General features: G+C 37.8%; 1 protein-coding gene across 5 annotated transcripts in view; it reads right to left on the bottom strand.

The window, feature by feature from the left end:
• The window catches only part of SCAF8 (SR-related CTD associated factor 8), a 98,872-nt gene that overhangs the window by 68,976 nt on the left and 10,515 nt on the right, over window positions 1–19,381 (bottom strand). The window lies entirely within an intron of this gene.

Below are 19,381 nucleotides of genomic sequence, written 5' to 3'. Positions count from 1 at the left end.
GAAGTATTACAAATGCTTAAGCAAAAATCCAGCTGTGTTCTCAGTTTCAAGCAAAGCATCTTAACTTCACTAATATCTAACCAGCAAAACAACCACAGCACACAGTGTAGTTGTGCAACAATATTCTCCCTGGATGCAGTATTAACTCTGCTCCTTTGACTGGGACATACATCTCCCAGCAGAAGCAATCCAGCATGACAGGTATTCATCAGAAATTTGCTGCGCAGTGAAACTCTACACTAACTAAATTCACAGCTATTACTGATGAGTTGTAATTAGAAGCAACTCCTTCCAAGGCTATTTACTTGCTGTGAAAATCTCCAATTACCCACAATATACAATTTTGAACAAAATGTTGCTCTTTCCCCCTTCAGCTCTAAGTGTTATAAGAGAAGGGACTGGGTGATATCTGCTGCTTTCAGACAAAAAGAGCATACACAAAATGCCAAACCAGATTTAAGGACACTCTTGACTCATATTTTTGTTTGCAACACATGTTAAGAAGCATATTAGTTCTTAAAAATGGAGTTCTAATAATAGGAATAATCATCCATAACTAAATTTTTATTTCCTTCCTAAAGACATTTAAATTTCCTAAATTCCTAAAGAATTCTTCCATAAAACAGTAATTGAAACAGAAACAAGGTCAAAACCCCTATCCTCTCCTATACAACCCCTCTCCTCTTTTATACAGCCTGAGAAATTCAATATAATGAACCCATAGAGATATTTAAAATATTTTAAACTTACTAATATTTGCTTAATTTCTGGCAAACTGCTAGCTCAGAAAACATAGTTCAGAATTGTTTATATTTTATAAAGCAAACTGTAAGAGTAAACAGGATTACACAGTGGAAAGGATTAGACAATCTTAAACATAGGTCATGCTCCCCAAGTTGCTTATAATAATTTATCACTGAAGGTAACAAGTAGATATTCTTTCATCGTACTTGAGTTTCCAAGAAACAAGGATTTGTTCTTCTTGCAAACATGAGATGCTTTTTTTCTATCCTTTCCTGTCAAAACCACTTTTAACCAAAATGTCCTGTAGCTGTCAAAACACAAAGTGAAGAAAAATTGGTTTGTCCAAGCATAAATGTCTGTCTTCTCAGCTTGAAAGGATTTCCATTGAAACTGTGAAATTATAACCAGTTCACAGCTAGACACCCACTTTTAAAACAACTGTTACTACTTCTCACTAATGCTAATGCTAATTGCTGTTGTAAAATATTCTGAATTATTTACCTGCTGCTCATACAACAAAAAGCAATACATTTCTAAAATGTAGGTATATGAATGCTCTTTACCACTATAGGGGAAAGGGAGAAAAGAGGCAAAACCCCAAGGGTCTCCAATCAATTTCTTCTCTGTTTTTCACAGAATCACAGAATCACTAGGTTGGAAGAGACCTCCAAGACCATCGAGTCCAACCCATACTCTAACACCTCAACTAAACCATGGCACCAAGTGCCACATCCAGTCTTTTTAAACACATCCAGGGATGGTGATTCCACCATCTCCCCAGGCAGATAATTCCAGCACTTTATCACTCTTTCCATAAAAAACTTTTTCCTAATATCCAACCTATATTTCCCTTGGTGCAGATTGAGACTGTGTCCTCTCATTCTGTCAGCTGCTGCCTGGAGAAAGAGACCAACCCCACCTGACTGCAGCCACCTTTCAGGAGGTTGTAGAAAGGGATAAGGTCACTCCTGAGTCTCCTTTTCTCCAGGCTAAACACCCCCAGCTCCCTCAGCCGTTCCTCACAGGGTTTGTGTTCCCAGCCCCTCTCCAGCCTCGTTGCCTCCTCTGGATGTGCTCAAGCGTCTCAATGTCCTTCCTGAACTGAGGGGCCAGAGCTGGACACAGCACTCGAGGTGTGGCCTCACCATGCCCAGGACAGGGGAAGAATCCTGACCTCCCTGCTCCTGCTGGACACACCATTCCTGATCCAGGCCAGGATGCTGCTGGCCTCCTTGGCCTCCAGGGCACACTGCTGGCTCCTGTTCAGCTGCTGTCACCAGCACCCCCAGGTCCCTTTCTGCCTGGGCACTGTCCAGCCACACCATCCCCAGCCTATAACACTGCAGGGGGTTATTGTGGCCAAAATGCAGGACTCAGCACTTGGACTTATTAAACTTCATCCCACTGGACTCTGCCTATCCATCCATCCAACCCTTCCAGGTCTCTCTGCAGAGCCCTCCTCCCTTCTGACAGACCGACACATGCTCCCACCTCAATGTCATCTGCAAACTTATTAATGAAAGACTCAATCCCCTCATCCATGTCGTCAATAAAGATACTGAACAGAGCTGGCCCCAGCACAGCCCCCTGAGGGACACCACTGGTGCCTGGCTGCCCACTGGAAGCAGCAATGTTCACCATCACTCTCTGGGCCTGGCCACGCAGCCAGGTCCTAACCCAGCAAAGAGTGCTCCTGTCCAAGCTGGGGGCTGACAGCTTTTCCAGGAGTATGCTGTGGGAGACAGTGAGTTTTACAGCTCACTGTTCAGCTTCCAGTTACTCACAGCTAATTACCAAAATGTGATCACTCATCCTGGCCACTGTTTGGCTGGATGTTGTGCAACTACAGCTAAACTACTTCCGGGAACACTACAGCACCAGAAACTTTTTTTTATACTGTTTCTTAGCAGAGGTTTTTTGGTTATTCCTGGTCAACATTTCCAAGCCCGAAACACTAATTAAAGCAATTTACAGGTCCATGAGCAAATGTGACATCAGCCTAGATTCAAGAAGCCAACCTTGCCAATCTAAAAACAGTCCCAGGTGAGATTGGCACAGGAGTTCCTTCACCTACAACACACACAGCTGTAAGGAGGGAGAACCACTGACTCACACAGATACTCACAGGGACCACACCTGACCAGGCCATCAGCTTTGAAATAATCTGGGCCCTAATGGGGCAATTCAAAGTATCAAGGAAGCAACTGCACAGTGCTGGGAATCAAGCAAGAGTTGCACACAACTGACTCTGCGACATCGGCTGTGTGCAGTCAGGTTATCTTAGCACCACTTATCAGGAATATGCCAAAAGCCAACAGGATAACATGGGCAGTTGCCAACATCCCAATACTTTATTCCAGATAGCAAAGAGGCAAATTCAGCATTAAGGACTGATTATTCAAGGGGGAAAGGTGGTGGTGGAAGGGAATCAATAAAAAGAGTAAAATAGTAGAGAGAGGCTTTTTGGACAATGGAAACTTCTGTTACAGATTTTAACAGCCATTTAAAAACCACACAGATTCCAAATTCAGTACCTGGAAGAAGAAAAGAAATAACTCTTCAAAAATTGTTTTTCCTTAATTGTCTTCAAGAAGCTTTTAATTTACTACAAAATATTTCATTCTGAAAAGTTTATTCACTCAGAAAGATTGGTGATTGCCTTGACCCAGGTGCAGAAGGACTGTGCAGTTGGCCTTGTTCAATATGAAGTTTGTGTGGGCTCTCCTCAAGCCTGTCAGGCTCCTTCTGGATGTCATCCCTCAAGTGTATCAACTGCACCACAATGCTGAGGTTGCCTTCGATCCCACTGTCTATGTCATCAGAAAAGATATTAAATAGTATCAATCCCAGTGTGAACACCTGCAGGACACCACTTCATACTGGTCTCCATTTGGATATTGTAGCCATTAACTACAACTCTTTGGATGCTGACATCCAGCCAGCTCCTTATCCATCACACAGTCCATCCATCAAACCCATTTTCTCTTACTGCTAGCCTGACTAGAGAAGCAAGACTTGGTTGCCTCTCCAGTAATGAAAATATCTGGTTTTCCAGCATAGATGATTCTTTTAAGACACTTGGAACTTGAAGAATAAGGAGTTAAAGACACATGTATTATTTTAAAAATTTGTGTTTATATCCTAGCTTAATTTTTCCTGTATGCCCTTTCCTACATATATTTTGCTAAACATATAGAGAGAGTTTGCTCTCTAAGACCACTGTCTTAGTTTTGTAAGACACTCATGCTCATTTCCAGAAGGTAACTGCTTGCCCTCATATAAAAGAAGACTTTAAATAAACCAGAAAAAAAGCGCAACATGGATAAATAGTAAAGTCAAGGAAACCCTCTGAAATAAAATGATACACTTGATAAAATCAGTAGTAATATTCAAACACATGGGGAGGAGTCAGAGCGAACAAACTCTGGCTGGTAATGAACATGCAAAAGATAGTGCAATCGAGTTTGAAAAATTAACAGGAGGAAGCCTGAAAATCAGCACTTTTCAGAAGACAGAAGGAATACCAAATCTACTAAAGTACTTGTCCAGGACATTCAGCATTTACAGGAGAACTCATAGGAGATAAAGCCCTACAGAAGACACACCTCCCCTTTTTTTTTAGATCTACACACTAAAGAAAAACTGATCCCACACCAGAATCGTCCTGAAATGTGTTTACAAGAAAATAAAGAACAAGGTCATTATGTGAAAAATAACAAACTATTAGAACAGAACTCAAGAATGAAAGACTTGGTAGCTATAAATCATGAACTCTCATTTAAAACAGTCTCAATCCTACAGCTCTGAAAGACAGGAAAAGCAAGATGGATTTCTGACAGGGGTTCAAGGGAATTAGGAAACAATGGACCAGTTAGGTAAAATGTTTGTACCAGAAGAAATTGCAAAAATTAATCAAAATAAAAGTATTAGTGGGGACACAGGTAATTCCATGCAGCTGTTGTAAGGAAAAGCCACATCTCGGTATGTTGTTCTTCTCTGTAAGATTCCATGAGCACAGTGAGAAATCACTAATATAAGACCAACTGGACCACCAAAACACGTTTACCAAAGCTTTCTCACAAAAAGCTCCCAAGAAACTAAACTTTCCTAAACAGGCCCTTGCATGACAAATAACCCAACCAATTACTCCTTAAATACAGCCAGCAAACAATTTGAATGAACAGTCATTTGGTGCACAGAAAGGAAAGTCCCAATGGAACCCACTTGTGCCTGCTGTCACCTATATTCTGGTTAGGATAAAGTCAGACTGTCAAAAGCTGATGAGGAACATCGATGACACTACCAAGTAATAATCAGGCAGACAAATTAAGCTAAGGTACACAGGAAGTAGTGGACACTGGGTTTGAAGCTGGCTATTGCCATTCAGCAGAGATCTGCTGATACATGAGAGATTGCATTGAAGATATCAACTCAAGAGTAAACCAGAAAAAACTCAGTAGTAAATGCAATAAATGGACATTCAGACCCACATTATTTAAGCAACAGTACTAACCTACACGGCACTCTCAACCGTACAATCTCAGGGCTGGCATGAAATCATCAGGGATAACTAAAACTGTGGAGAAGCTTTCAAGTGAAGAACAAAGGTTCTTCAGTGGGTGAACAGGATTACTGAGGAGAGGCACATGTCAATACAACCTCAGTAGTGAAGATCAACTGGGAAGGATCTTCCTCACCCGAGGAGCACACCACATGAGGTGAGCAGGGAGCGAGCAAGAATCATGCTGGTGGATGTGGTTCCAAACTGCCCAGTGTGGCTGTCCTTAGCCTGGAAGGGCAGCTCTGGCATGCCCCAGGGGGAATGGACTCAGAAGCTAAACTGTCACCATGAACTTGCTAAGTCCGTGCCCTGATACCATAATGAAACACACCCACTCTGTTAAATAACTGTATAAATTACAGTCAGCTATCTGTATGTTAGCATAAAATGTAGCTCTCCATTTAAAAGGTCTTATTCAAATGAAGTTCATGCCTTATCACATCAAGCAGCTGCATTTTTTTCACAGTAGAAGTACAGTTCATTTCAGAGGGTCGAAAGTGAAACACTGTAATCTTCAAGTGCCAGATAAAACCAGAAGTTCCAGAGGTTTTCAAACAGGCTTGTTCACATTTACAAGCTGGAAGAACAAAGAAAGGGAGCAGAGAGAAACCCATATGTAAACTTCAGAAAAACACGCTTTAGAGCTGAGCTACCATATGATTGTGTGAATTATGGAAAAAGATCTTCCATTTACTTCCATTACAGAAAAGCCACTTACTGCTTTTCTGGATATACATCAACCCATATGAAACATTTCCTAAAAGGCAAAAACTTATCAGTATCTTTAAATGACTGATTACTACTAAAAGATATCTGACCATCAACTAAAACTGGTTTTTTCTAGTTATCTTCCTATGTTCCCCATTGTAAGGATTTGCAAAGTGAGTGTTTTTGCACCATTTCTCATATGCAAACCTGCTAAGTACAGACACTTGCTGTTGAAATGTGAGGGATTGCTGTGGAAAGCACCATAGAGTGTGGAGTCTCCTTTTTAAAATGTACATGAAGAATTTCTCTCCGAACACTGCACATCTAATCACCTGCTGATGACGCACGTACATAATAAAACCTAATTTAAAAACCACCTTACAAGATATTTTTCTTATTCATTTAGTAACTGATTTTGCAGCAGAAAAAAGAATATGCTGATCTCAATGAACTCAAAATTTATCTCCCATCTATCCTACCATCTAGAGAGAAGAAACTGTCTCCTGATATTTGCCCAGAAAAGAGAACTGTTCCAGTGATCTATGTATTCACCCAAGAGTCACTCTGACACAAAGATTCTCCTAAGCAGTCACTGCAACACAAACACAACATCTGGGAGAATGCTGCTTCAATTAAGATGAAGTAATTTAAAATAAACTGAAAGGTTATAAACCCTGATTAAAAAAAAACCAACAAAATTGCAAATGTACATTAAAAATGTACACAAAGTTTTGTTTTGTGCTGTCCATTCTTGAACTATGACACATTACTCAGAAAATTAAAGATGAAACATTTCTTCTCTAAATGTAGATGTCATTATCTCACAAGGACAAGGAAGGTACAAAGACTAAAATTTTTCAGAATGCAGAGGGAGGAACAAGAGGGGATGAGGCAAGAGTTTCACAGTCAATGACAAGTCACAAGGAGCCTGACTGTACTGGTAAGGTAAATAATTTTCAAACTGTTAGCTCAGGTTTTGAAAAAACAAGTATTAAATAATGAGGTCAGAAAGAGCATTAATGCATGATTCTCATATGATCTTTTGGGAATAATTTTATTTTCCTCTGAAAGAAAAAGTATAGCCAAAGTAAAGAGAATACTTCCAAGTTACTATAAAAAATGTCAGTGTTTTTTTCAAATCAGCACACATTTAACAGTAGCATACTGTTTGATTGCAATGTCAATGACCATCTAATGATCTACCAGTTTACTCTAGAAAACTGTGGACAAGACTGTTCTGCCTGAACATGCTCAGCTCCTAACACCTTGCCAACAATACAGGAAACTACAAAATACATATGAACATTAATCTTCTCAACCCATTCAACCTGAGGAAAACACCAGATAAAATTTACAGTGAATTTCTGCTGGGGGGAAGTTGTTTTGCTGGTTTCCTATATGATGATTCCATCCAACCATGTCCTACACACACTTGGCATTTTGATAATTAGGTGGGGGACAATCAATAAACCTTTGATAGAAATATGCATGTTTAATTAAATGCTGAATATAAATCACAGGAAAACCTTACAGGGAAGACCTGATTCCAAATGGCACTTCAGGGACAAAATGAGTCCACAAGGATATACTTGCTAGAAACCCTAATCTGTCTCAATGAAAGCAATTCCCAGGGTCATGTTCTTGCAAAGTAAGAATCAGATGACAGCCAAATGTCCATGCAAAGCACATAACAGCTTATTACACAGATAGCATTAGAAGTCTTAAAGATGATCAAAGTAATAGTGCTAAAAGTGGTTTCTAAGACTGTCTCTCTCTCCAATAGAAATGAACGTCTATGTATCAGGACCAGGCCAGCAATTAATGCCAGTTAATTATAGTCACATCATTGTATTTCCCTCTATCTGATAAAACCATATAATGATTTGTACAGCAAAAAGTAATGAATGGGAGAGTTAAGACGCTACATACAAGGCCATATTCCAGTGCACATAAGGGTTAACAGCATTGTTAATACTCCTTTTCCCCAATATAATTTTAAATAAACCAAGTACTCTTTCCAAACTTTGGAAAAAAAAAATACAAGGTTGCTCGAAGATCTAATGAGATGTATGAATTATATGTTGGGATTGGGCAGAAATGCAAAAGATCAGCTTGATGCCATGCATAAAGCAGTGAATTTCTGATCTGTAATTTTTTCATTAATTCTGTTAAAAAAAAAGTGGTCTTCAAGAGAAGGCCTACTGAGGGGGAATTTATCAGAATATTTCCAATTTTCATCATTCACTACTGCAAACAATAGTTTTATCATTACAATCATAATTAAAGAAGTACTTGAGGTGAAATCTACTGTAAATGCCTGTAAAAAGCAAACTCTACTGCACAAGGCAGTACTACATGCTAAGTTACAGCCTCAAGCCTAAAGCTACAGCCTGGAGCATTTGAAGTGAAGATTGGACATCATGCACACGAACTTACATCCCCTGAGAATGGGAAATCACTTGCAGAGCAAGTTGCTACATGTATCCGAGGAAGGCAATGGCACACTGCACTTCTACAAAGCCCAGGACCTAATTCCAATATCTTTCAGTGCTTATTCAATAGGCAAAAGAGCCAGACAGCTGTTTCTGGACCAAAACTTTGAATAAAAAATAGAAAGAAGTACTAACTTCATCAAAATTTTAAAAGCTTCATAAATAATATATCCTTTTTTTAATACTTCTGCCACATCCTATAAAGACCAGAAAAGCAGCTAGGAAATAATTTTTCATATAATTTTGCCATAATTTTAGAAGGCTTGAAAGCTGTGAACAACGCTAGTCTCATGAGATACAAAGAAACAGCTATTCACACAGCCAAATCCATGTAACACTGATACAGCAGCTAAGGGAATAAACATTTTGATGCTGATACATCAGGACTCAGCCTATTGCTTAAGTATGAGATTATGACCAGTGTAAGGGATATCACTTACAAAGCTCTCCACAGAAATATTTTTTAAGTTTTCTCTGGCTGCTATCAGGATACAACATTAAAAACGCATCAAATAATGACATGACACTAATCAGACATCATATACACAAACAAGTATCCACAATTTCAATGCAAAAAACCCAAAATAAATACTTAGAAGTCAAGTCAAATACATACTATCTCAATAAATTAGGGTAATGTCTTTCATATTTCAATAGCATTAAAATAAATCAAACCCAATTGGAAATAGTCACCGAATCACGTACTAAATATTAATATCATCACACTGTTATGAACAAGAAAAGAGAACTGTCATTCACTGCCTTTTAAAAAAAGGACACTTCTCAACAAATTTCTAAGTTACATTTTACACACTCTCCTGAAATTTAATTTCTTGGAAAAGTTACTCAAATTGTATGCCCTCATCTCTCAGTGAGCTGGATTTTGACTTGATGCTGGACAGGACCTACCTATGAGAACTATTATTTAAAGCTTGTCAGTACTTTGTTATCCTCAGTGCTGCTTATAAATGTTAAAATATAAACCATAGATTTGCATGTAGGATGACCAGAATAGCAGATGCTCCCCTCAGCATAAGGTATTTCAGTTTCGAGGAAAAAAAAACAAAAAAAAAATCTGTTCTTTCAGTTATCAACCAAGATGAATTACCAAAATTCAACATTAAAAAAGTACAGAATGACCAGGCTGCAACACAACAGCAACTACCTTAATACAACTGCTTTCAAAACCAAAGTGCATGACACATGGTTTTAATTAACAAATATAAAATAATAGTCAATTTTCTTGGTATTTAAGTGCATGTTCCTTAAAAAAAAAATGAAAGCAACCAACAACACTCACATGAAAATCTCAGCCCCTCCTCACACATCAGTTGCATTATGCACCACTGTTTATGTTTAGAGAGGACATTTAAATATTCATGCCCACTACTGTACAAGCAACTAAGGGAAGCAAGATGCAAAGGTAATACAGCAGTCCCTCCAGCCCACCAGATACCAGCGCACAAAGTCAGGTGTTACCACCACTGCATTTGTGTAGTGCTCCTCCCACTTCTTTTGTCTTAAGGAAACACAATTATGACTTTCAAGCTTACCAAGCCCAAACAATTTGAGATGGAGAGACAAAATTCCATTTCAGTTTTTATATATTTGAGTCGCCAGACCATTTACAATTTCCTTTAAACCTTTGCCATTACTCATTTCAAAGTTTCTAAGTTCTCTTGGTAAAGTTTGCTTTGTACAAATATGAACATAAAACTGGAATTTAAAGAAACCACCTGGATTTGGCTCCACTTTCCTGAACTCCATATAACTGCAAAACAGATGCTTACTTCAGATAGTCTCTAGAACATAATCTACTTGCTCTTAGCCATTTTTAAGTCATAAAATACAATTCCCCTTTTTCTCTTCATAGCAACTTGGGATGTTTGGTGCATGGGAACAAAAAGCTGAGAAAGACCTAACTGGACCAAATGAAATAGGTAGGTAAGAGTGAGCACTTCACCAATGCCCGAATTCCCAATAACAGAAAGGAAGGATTGATCAAAAGATCCAGGTAAGAGTATCACACAAGAAAACAAGGAAAACAATGGAAGCATTTCACTTCAAGCAATTTTCTCATCTTTCCTGCCATATGGCTAATTTCCATCATTAACATTTTATCATTAGTACATAGCTAATTCTAGATCAAGAGGAAAACGTATCAGCTTCTGTCACAATGTCAGTCTTCACAGATTTCCAGATGTGAGCTTGGGGGCTGTCCATACTGGAGAAGCACCCTCTGTCCTTGTTCCAATACACTACTTTGGTAAAGTGTGGCATAACAAAGAGTTAAAAGCCTTAGAGAAGCTTCAACTACAATCACACCTCTACAATTCTGAGATATGACATATATGAACAGATCTTAAACATTCTGAAAATCGGACTCACACATTTTCTCTGCCAACTGTTTTCAGAGCTCATGACAAAAACTGTCTTGTTGATTTCAAAATATCTCCTTGGATATAGTTTAAAACCCCTGCATTCACAATGAACTTAATGATTCAAATTTTAAAAAAATAAGCACATTTGCACTGGATTGGATTTCTCCAACCAATATATTTGTCATATAAATTGTCTTAATATATTGTCATATATTGTCTTAATTTCCTGTTAAGTGCTTAAGAGCCCCACTTCACTCCTGTGAAAATTAAGAAGTGATTACTACTGCATATCTGGTAGTTATGAAGATCAACATGTTATCTCAAGCTATTCTTTTTCATGTGAATCAGCTTTGTTTTGTTAATATGTGCAGGAGATTCAGTATCCTCAAAGACTTTGATTCGATCAGATCTTTCCACTGTGTTCCAACAATCTGGTTAATATATTCTAAGGTCTTTGGACTGACCCTCTGAAGTCAAAAACATTTATGATTATTTCTCTTTTTAAAACTGCAATCACATTGCTAGAAAAATAAAAAAATTGTATTTTTATCTATCATTCTAATTTCCAAATTATGCACTGAGAGCTCCATAAAGTCCTGCCACAAGGCCACCATTTTTCAACCAAGAGTTTTATAGTGAGAGCAATTTTCAGTATTTTGCACTTCAGAGAAAAAGCAACACAGTGGAAAGCAAAGAATGCATATAACTAATTCTACTTAAGTTTTTGAAAGTAACAAATAAATACTGAAGATGAAGAACAAAAAAAAAAGTAAGGAAATCCTTACCACTCAAGTCTGAACTAATTATTTGTAATAAAGTCTGAACTAATAATTTGTAATAACTGAGCCCTAGACTGAACTGCTCAAGATGATGGATCTTCTAAATTACCTTTCCCAAAAATGCATGCTATTTCAATAATAAATTCCAATTCAAATATATAAGACAGCTATTCACTTCCTTGCATGAAGGCAGTGCACTTTGTTCAGCTGTAATAATTTTTTAGCACTATTTACTTCAATTTTTCGAAACTAATGTTATAAGCAGTATCTTATAATAAACAACCTTAAGGCTACAAAAATAGGTAGCTTCAACCTCTCAAGGGTAACCTGTTGTTACCCTTCACTGTTTTGCTGCTCAGCCACCATCCACCCAAACCATCAATCCTTGCTGCTACTGCCTCCTGGATCTCAGCTCTGCCACTCTTCTTTGGGGCACATCTTCCTTCGTGCCTTCATCTTAAATGGGAGCCAGAACACTCTCTGACAACCCTCAAAACCACCAACAGCAAACACATTAACAAAGGTGCCAGGCCTCACCTTCCACACATGTAGTTTAGTAAATTAAACATGTACATTATATTTCTGAATGTCAAAGCATCAGCCACCCACTGATATAACCAAGGACAGGAGAAAAGAACAACCTCATCAAAACCTGTACCCAGTAAAACCAGCTAAGTTATGTAGGCAAACTTGCAAAAAAGAAGTGGAAACAAGATGATAAGTTGTTGTATATCCATAGTAGTCACCTCTGTACAAATGCCAGCTCACTTCCCAAAAGCCTAACAACAGAAACAGCAGGCTATTACAAGAAATGCTTTTCTGGTAGGGATAAATCTGATAGAGAGAGGGTCACGGTGACAATGCACTCATTTCTTCTTACTTCCTCCAAATGTTAACAATTCATTTTAAATTCTATTTATAAAAATGTCTCCTTTTGATCAGCACACACGGCAAGAATAGGTAAAATGGGTACTAGTGCAGCAGTAACTGGACATCCTGTTTTTGCCTTAAGGAACATGTACCCTAAAGTGTGGAAGCAGCTCTTTGACAAGGTTAACAAAATTACTAACCAACTACAGCTGTTGCCAGTGTCCCCAAGAAATACTGCAGAAAAGTAGCTCCAAAGAAGTGAAAAAATGGAAGAATAGAAATACACGCGCAACTTATGAAAAGTTCTCAACAGGAACAAGGACTAACACTGTTTTGAACTTTTTTCAAAAGTCAGTTTTGTTTTTGATCTCCCAGAGCCAAGCTCACTGAACTCTGGATGCACACATGAACAGCCAACTATGCACCACTATCCCAGGCCTCACAACGGAGTTACACCAGTGGCTGCTGAGGCCATGAACGTGGGCTATAACCAAGGCTGAAGGAGACACTCAGGATGAATTTTTTTGTGGCTGTCCAGAGGTAGAATGATGAACCAATTTTACAGGCAAGAAAATAGAAGAGCTCTTCCTTAGTGAAAAAACATTCATACAGGAGTAACTTAAGTACCTCAAAGTATTTTTAAACTTGCCTTATCCAAAACTTTTGTTCTGAATGGCTTTTTTCCTGTGAGAAAGCCATCTGGATTACCAGACTCCACTTCTACAACTGCCATAGGAAAATAGACTGTTGGTCATAGAATGGTTTGGGTTGGAAGAGAATTTAAAGATCATCTAGTTCCAGCCTCCCTGCTATGCGCAGGGACACTTTCCACTAGCCCAGGTTGCTCTAAGTCCCATTCAACTTGGCCTGGAACACTTCCAAGGATGGGGTATGACTCAAATAGTGCCAAATTCAAACAAGACTTGTTAAGATAATGTCAAATACAGTCAAAGACTGTAACCTCAGGTATGATCTTGGTAATCAGGTGACAGTCAAAGGATCTGAAGTTATAAGAGTTCAGAGGGGCATTTGTTTTAAAGTGGAAAATGGTTCACTGCTCTCTAAATGAGTAGCACGTAGGATCAATACTTCTAGCTATCCAGTTACAGCTCCAGAGAGTTTGCAGAATCTGGAGATGTACACAACTGCTCCAGGCTCACAAGGATCTGATCTAGATCACAATTTAAGAACAAACGTAAAGTCTATGCATCTAAGACTGAAAACCTATCAAAGTCTGTCCTATAGTATTTCACTAAAGAAATGATGTTCTTGAGCAAGACATGCACCAAAATAAAACCAAACCCTAACATTTTGGGCCTTTAACACGCACTTGCATGAACATGTCTTGACAAGGCCAGAAGTCAAGGATTTCTGGCCGATGAAAATCAAAGGTCAGAGCAATCTCTGAAAGTGTGATATTAAAACTGCCAATATTTATTTAGCACACATGGAGATATTTAAGCAAGTGAACATCAATTTAATATTTACTGTATCCTGAAGAGAAAAGGACTTTCTTTCCCTACACTCTTTAAAAAAAATCGTCGAGAGCCAGTAAAGTTCAGCTCTTGCTGGGAAACAACAGAGTAAAATACTTACATTTCACTAATACTGCTCCTAATGTTCCTGACAGTAAACTAACAAGTTCTTATATATTTTGTTGCATCTTAAGGGAATTCATATAAATATGCACACTTTTTTTTTTGAGAAATACTGCAGGATTATACAGCAAAATAAAATGGAAGACATTTTTCATATCCACTCCAGAGGTTAAGAATGAAAAACAGAAACAACTTTTCAGATGTATGAATGTCTGCATGTAGATGCACGTATCACTTTTTCTTCTGACAAAAGATAAAAAAGAAAACCAGAAGCTTACATCCCAATTGCTACAATAAAATAAACAAGTATTAGCCCATAAATGGGGTATCAGACAAACAAAAAAGAAGAAAGCTTTAAACATATCACAGCTGCAGTCTTTCAAACAGCAGAGTATATGAAAGAAGGTCATATTCTTTTTTATGGCTAGTAAAATACAGTGACATAAAAAACAGCTATAGGTTTTGTCACTGTCACAGCACTAGGAAAAAAATACCCTGCAGATGTTTCAGGTGCTTTGGCCAATATGAAACATGCAGCAGAATCCAAGGAAAATACCTTGACAGGAAGTAGCTTATGTGTCTTTTCCCTGCTCCTTAACATAACTGCTAGTATCTACTTCCACTAATCAAAACTGTGGCTGCTCATTTTATAAAGTATCCTTTTTTTCCTCCACTTTCCCCAGCTATTCAGCATCAATCTCCATTTAGCATCTTTGTGAGCCATACCATTTAGCTTTTTTTAGTGTCAACTGGCATTCTTTCATGAAAAACTTGCCTCATTGACTTAGAATAGTCCATTTAAATAAAGCAGTCTGAAATAGAATATTTAGTTTAGCCTTCTGTACTTTTATGCAGCCATACTCCAATACTCGGTATTTAAAATGTGGGTCATTTCCAAGGGTCACACTTCTGAAATGTAGACCACTGAACTGTTCCTCACTGACCCTTAAAATATACTTTCCAAAAATTGTCATGATAAAGGTGGCCAACATAAAATGAAGTGCAAATGAAGTATAGAGACAACAGCATTAGCAGTAAATTATCAGCATCTGCTATGTCTCTACCACTGATCAATTTCAGAATGACAAGTGAATCCAAAAGCATCCATAGCCACTTTATGTACCATCTTATTTGACTCTCAAAAACATTATGCACACCAAAAGCTCAGTGTACTCTATGACGAACTATGCAAAGACAACCATTTTCACTGCCAATAACAGCTGAACACCAACCTAGCAATGCTGCAGAAGTTTTAATTATGACTCTCACACTCTAGAAGAGAAAAGGCACAGGAAATGACATCACTCTTTAAACAAACAGTAATCACTATCTTAACCTTACAGCACTTTATGTGCATCCCACTTTAAGATGTTGAATATTCCAAGTCTCTGTGATGACAGTTAGTTTTCTATTCCATTCCCTTGTACATGAAAGTATCAGCACCACTGTACAGACAAGAGAAATTGAGCTTTTCATACAAGACATGCTCAAGAGAACAAGGTATTTCTGCAAGGAATCAGCAGACACATGACTTTCTTGTTCCTGAGTTTCAAGGGACCAGCTTTGCCTTATTCTATTTTACCTTTTTTAAAATACACAATTGTCCTTTTCCCAACTGCCTCTCCAATGTCACAATATACTGCATTGCCTGACAAATACGAATACAGCTGAAATTTGTGGCACTGGACGATAACAACTATTGTGCACTGGATTAAACAATGTAAATTCCAAATCTAGGTATGCTATCTAACTCTCCCGAGTAGGTTTAACCATTACTAACCTTCTAAATGGCTGTAAATCAAAGATGCAAGTACCAATCTCAGCAACTCAAAATAAAAACAATACTTAATTATTTGACCAAAGCATGCATAGTTTATGCGGGAGATATTTTTGCTTTGTTTTTGAAGAGAACGCAAACCCAAAAATATCAGTAAACATCATGAACAGCAAGACTTGATGAACTTCATACATTAAGAAATGTGTGCCTGTATGTGAATAAAGATATTAACTTTAAATAATTAGAAATGCTGTTTAATTGAAACTGAACAGTGAATTACAATTTCAATTTTTAAAGAAATAAATATCTAAGCTGAATTCACTCTTTTCAAGATTCCTATTATTTAATTCTTACAGATGCAGTTAATATGGCTAAACAAAGCATAAATTCAAATATTCCATTTGCATTGTACTTAAAAATTAATTTGCAATCTCCGTTCCCCCTAAAATAAATTACAATCCTGTGACTATCTATGTGACTGTAAAACTATTTACATTTATTCTACATGTTAACATAGAAAGAGATTTTAAAATAATTAAATGTGTTTTAGAATTAAAACATCCATCGGTCTTCTTTTTCCATACAGTCTTCACATTACAAAGAGAAAAATAATTTGGCCTGCCACTGCAAAAAGGACAAGTATTGCAAGAAAACTCTGGAGTATAGCACTCAAAACCAACTTCAAGTACAGTACCTAAAAGCAATGTGACAATAGCCAGCAGAGTTGATGATGACAGCAGAACTTTAACACTGAGCTGACTATGTAACAAATAATGAATTTTAATTACATACATCTGCAATTAAATCTTTGTCATCTGAGCACTGGAACTGTGAGGATACACATGCTTGCCTCTAGTCCATTTCAATTCCTCTTTAACAAAATACATTTTAGAGAACATACAGAGAATTTGAAACACTTGAGTAATTTTCTTCTGTCAAGACCTGTTCTTGAATCTGATTTTGTGCTTTTCTGAAAAAACTCAGGGCCTGAACTGAGGCCTGGAAGAAAACAGCCCTGCAGTGGTAAGCCTTCATGGTGCCAACTGTAGCAAATTATAAACTCTGTGGTACAAAATATTGCCAATTATCTCAATACTATGCTAAGTCAGTTGTACATTATTCCAATTTTCAGTTGCCAAGCAGTTTTAATCAAATAGGAAAATGTCAACCATTACATGAAAACAATATGGAGCATGTTTTATTTAGGAGCTTGATTATTTCTCTGCTTTAAATTTACCTTTCCCAAGACTTGAAATGTTAGGGTTAATTTTATATATACAACTAGGTAAAGCACAGACAGCGCTACATATCATCACCAGACACTGAACAGCTTTCTGCAATAGCTGCCATTATTTCCAGTAGTTACTGTTCAAATAAACTGGAAATTCTTCTTCCTAATCAAATCAATGACAAGCCTATTTTAAGCACTTCAATCCTGACTGCCACATAGGATAGTTACAATACAAGATATTGCTCAGCTCACATAGAATTCTGGAGTTAGCCATACTCCCTAGATGGATGGCTGCCTTTATTTTTGCTTAACTGAAGAATCCTAACACAACTCCTTCCTTTAAAAAAACCAACCCCAGAAGTACCCAACCTGCAGACTTGAGTGTTTAAATGTATTGGAATGTTCCTTCTAAAGTGTCATCTGGTTCTCACCAGTAAGCTACATAAACTGTTGTAAAATTATTAACTGAATGCAAACTGCATCAGAGAAAGTATGGTAAAAGTTTTTCTACAATTTATTCTGTTTCATCTGCTGCTAAACTTAATTTACATCTGTTTTAAGCCAAAAACCTCTAAAACAGTACTCAGATGTCAGTTCTGGAGCTTAATGTGACCTTAAAACATAATATCAACAAAGAACAGGATTTTACAAATGCAGTACCAATATTTTGTAAATTAATCAAAACCATTCAGGAACAGCAATTTATTGACTCATACACTTTAGCTAATTCAAATATTTAGTGATCATTTCACAGTTCTAAATTGCAAAGTGTGTGTGGGTGAGTTCAACTAGAGAAAATGACTGAAAGTTAAATTAAAGTTCAGTTCTGCACTGGGTACAGATTTGTTAAGAGTGGCTAACAATGACACTTGAGATTCTTTAACTGCAGCATAAGTCTGGTACCATTTACTTCCAGGATCAGGTTTTTTTGTCATGGCATCTTTAAAACCTTCCCATCATTGTAGTCCAGCATCCAAATACAGACAGAGGCTAAATCAGAGATGCTGGCTATTTATACCACAGCAGATAAGTTGGTTAAAATGACACTGTTGGATCTTCTGCATTTTCTTTCCCAACAACCTCCTGTCTACCAGTTTTTAAGCATTTAGAAAATTTAAGGTATAATCTAAAGCTCTCTTCTTCATCACAGCTGCCACCTTAAGTCTCACACTAATTTTTACAGTACTTATATCTGAGTGCTCAGCAAGTAAATCAGAAGCTGTTTTTCAACATGGAGAGGACAACTTCTGCTCCTAGTGACAGGTATATAGAAGGAAAATGTTCTGAACAACTTATGTTCTTCTGCTCTTGTGACCAGATTCTTCCTTTTCCCTACATAACAATACACCACATATGACAATCAAATAATAGGAATAAAAGTTTATAGTGTTTATTTTTCTTCTAGTGGCCACAATATTCTTTTTTCTACTTAAGAATTCAAATTGCATAAAGTGCAACACTTGGAACTGCACATCCACTAGAGCTCTACAACTGTTCCCAAGTTACTGGAGAGTACCTGCTCGTTTTAAAAATGTATCTTACTGTGCTTGTAGAAACAACAACATGGTTGCCACACTGTTCCACCACAGGTCAAATGAAAAGGCATTACTTACAACCATTAAAACCGTACCACATCCCTGCTGGGGCTAGCGAGAAGGCAACTGCGAGCGTCAATAGGTTAGCAGTCTGTAGAAGTATACATTGTAACGAGAGCTGATACTTTCTAGGGTCAATATAAGTTAAAAACTACATTGTAAAATGTAGGACTTCTAAGAAAAATATGTATTTGTTTTTCTGGCTCGTACATAAACTTCAAAATACAAATGATACTCTCACAATGAGGGTAACAAAGCAGAGTTGACACAAGAACCATCTTGCAACAAAATAAACATTAGCTCTCAGCACAAAAGAGACGCCAGGTGCAGTAGGAACACCTCAGCTTATATGTATGTGTGTGTTCTTGGGTGCCGTAGCCCACTCTCTGCACAGTGGAGGATCTGAGCTCTGTGCAGCATGTAGGGAATGTCTGCTTCCATCCTGACCACTGTGAATATACTACTCTCAAACACGGAGACGAATCTCCAATGCCTTTGTATTCCTTTCCCCCGATTTAAAGCTTAGGTGCGTGCACGGAGTGTTGAAAGTGCGCGCTGGCGGGGTTCGGATACACACGTAATTAGCGAGGAGGAAGAGGGCGGCAGGAGAGACGAGGGAAGGCGAGGAAGGGCACAGTCCCCGTG

This window comes from Prinia subflava, chromosome 2, assembly GCF_021018805.1.
Source record: "Prinia subflava isolate CZ2003 ecotype Zambia chromosome 2, Cam_Psub_1.2, whole genome shotgun sequence".
Taxonomy (NCBI): Eukaryota; Metazoa; Chordata; class Aves; order Passeriformes; family Cisticolidae; genus Prinia; species Prinia subflava.
This window is presented reverse-complemented; position numbering and strand designations above follow the sequence as displayed.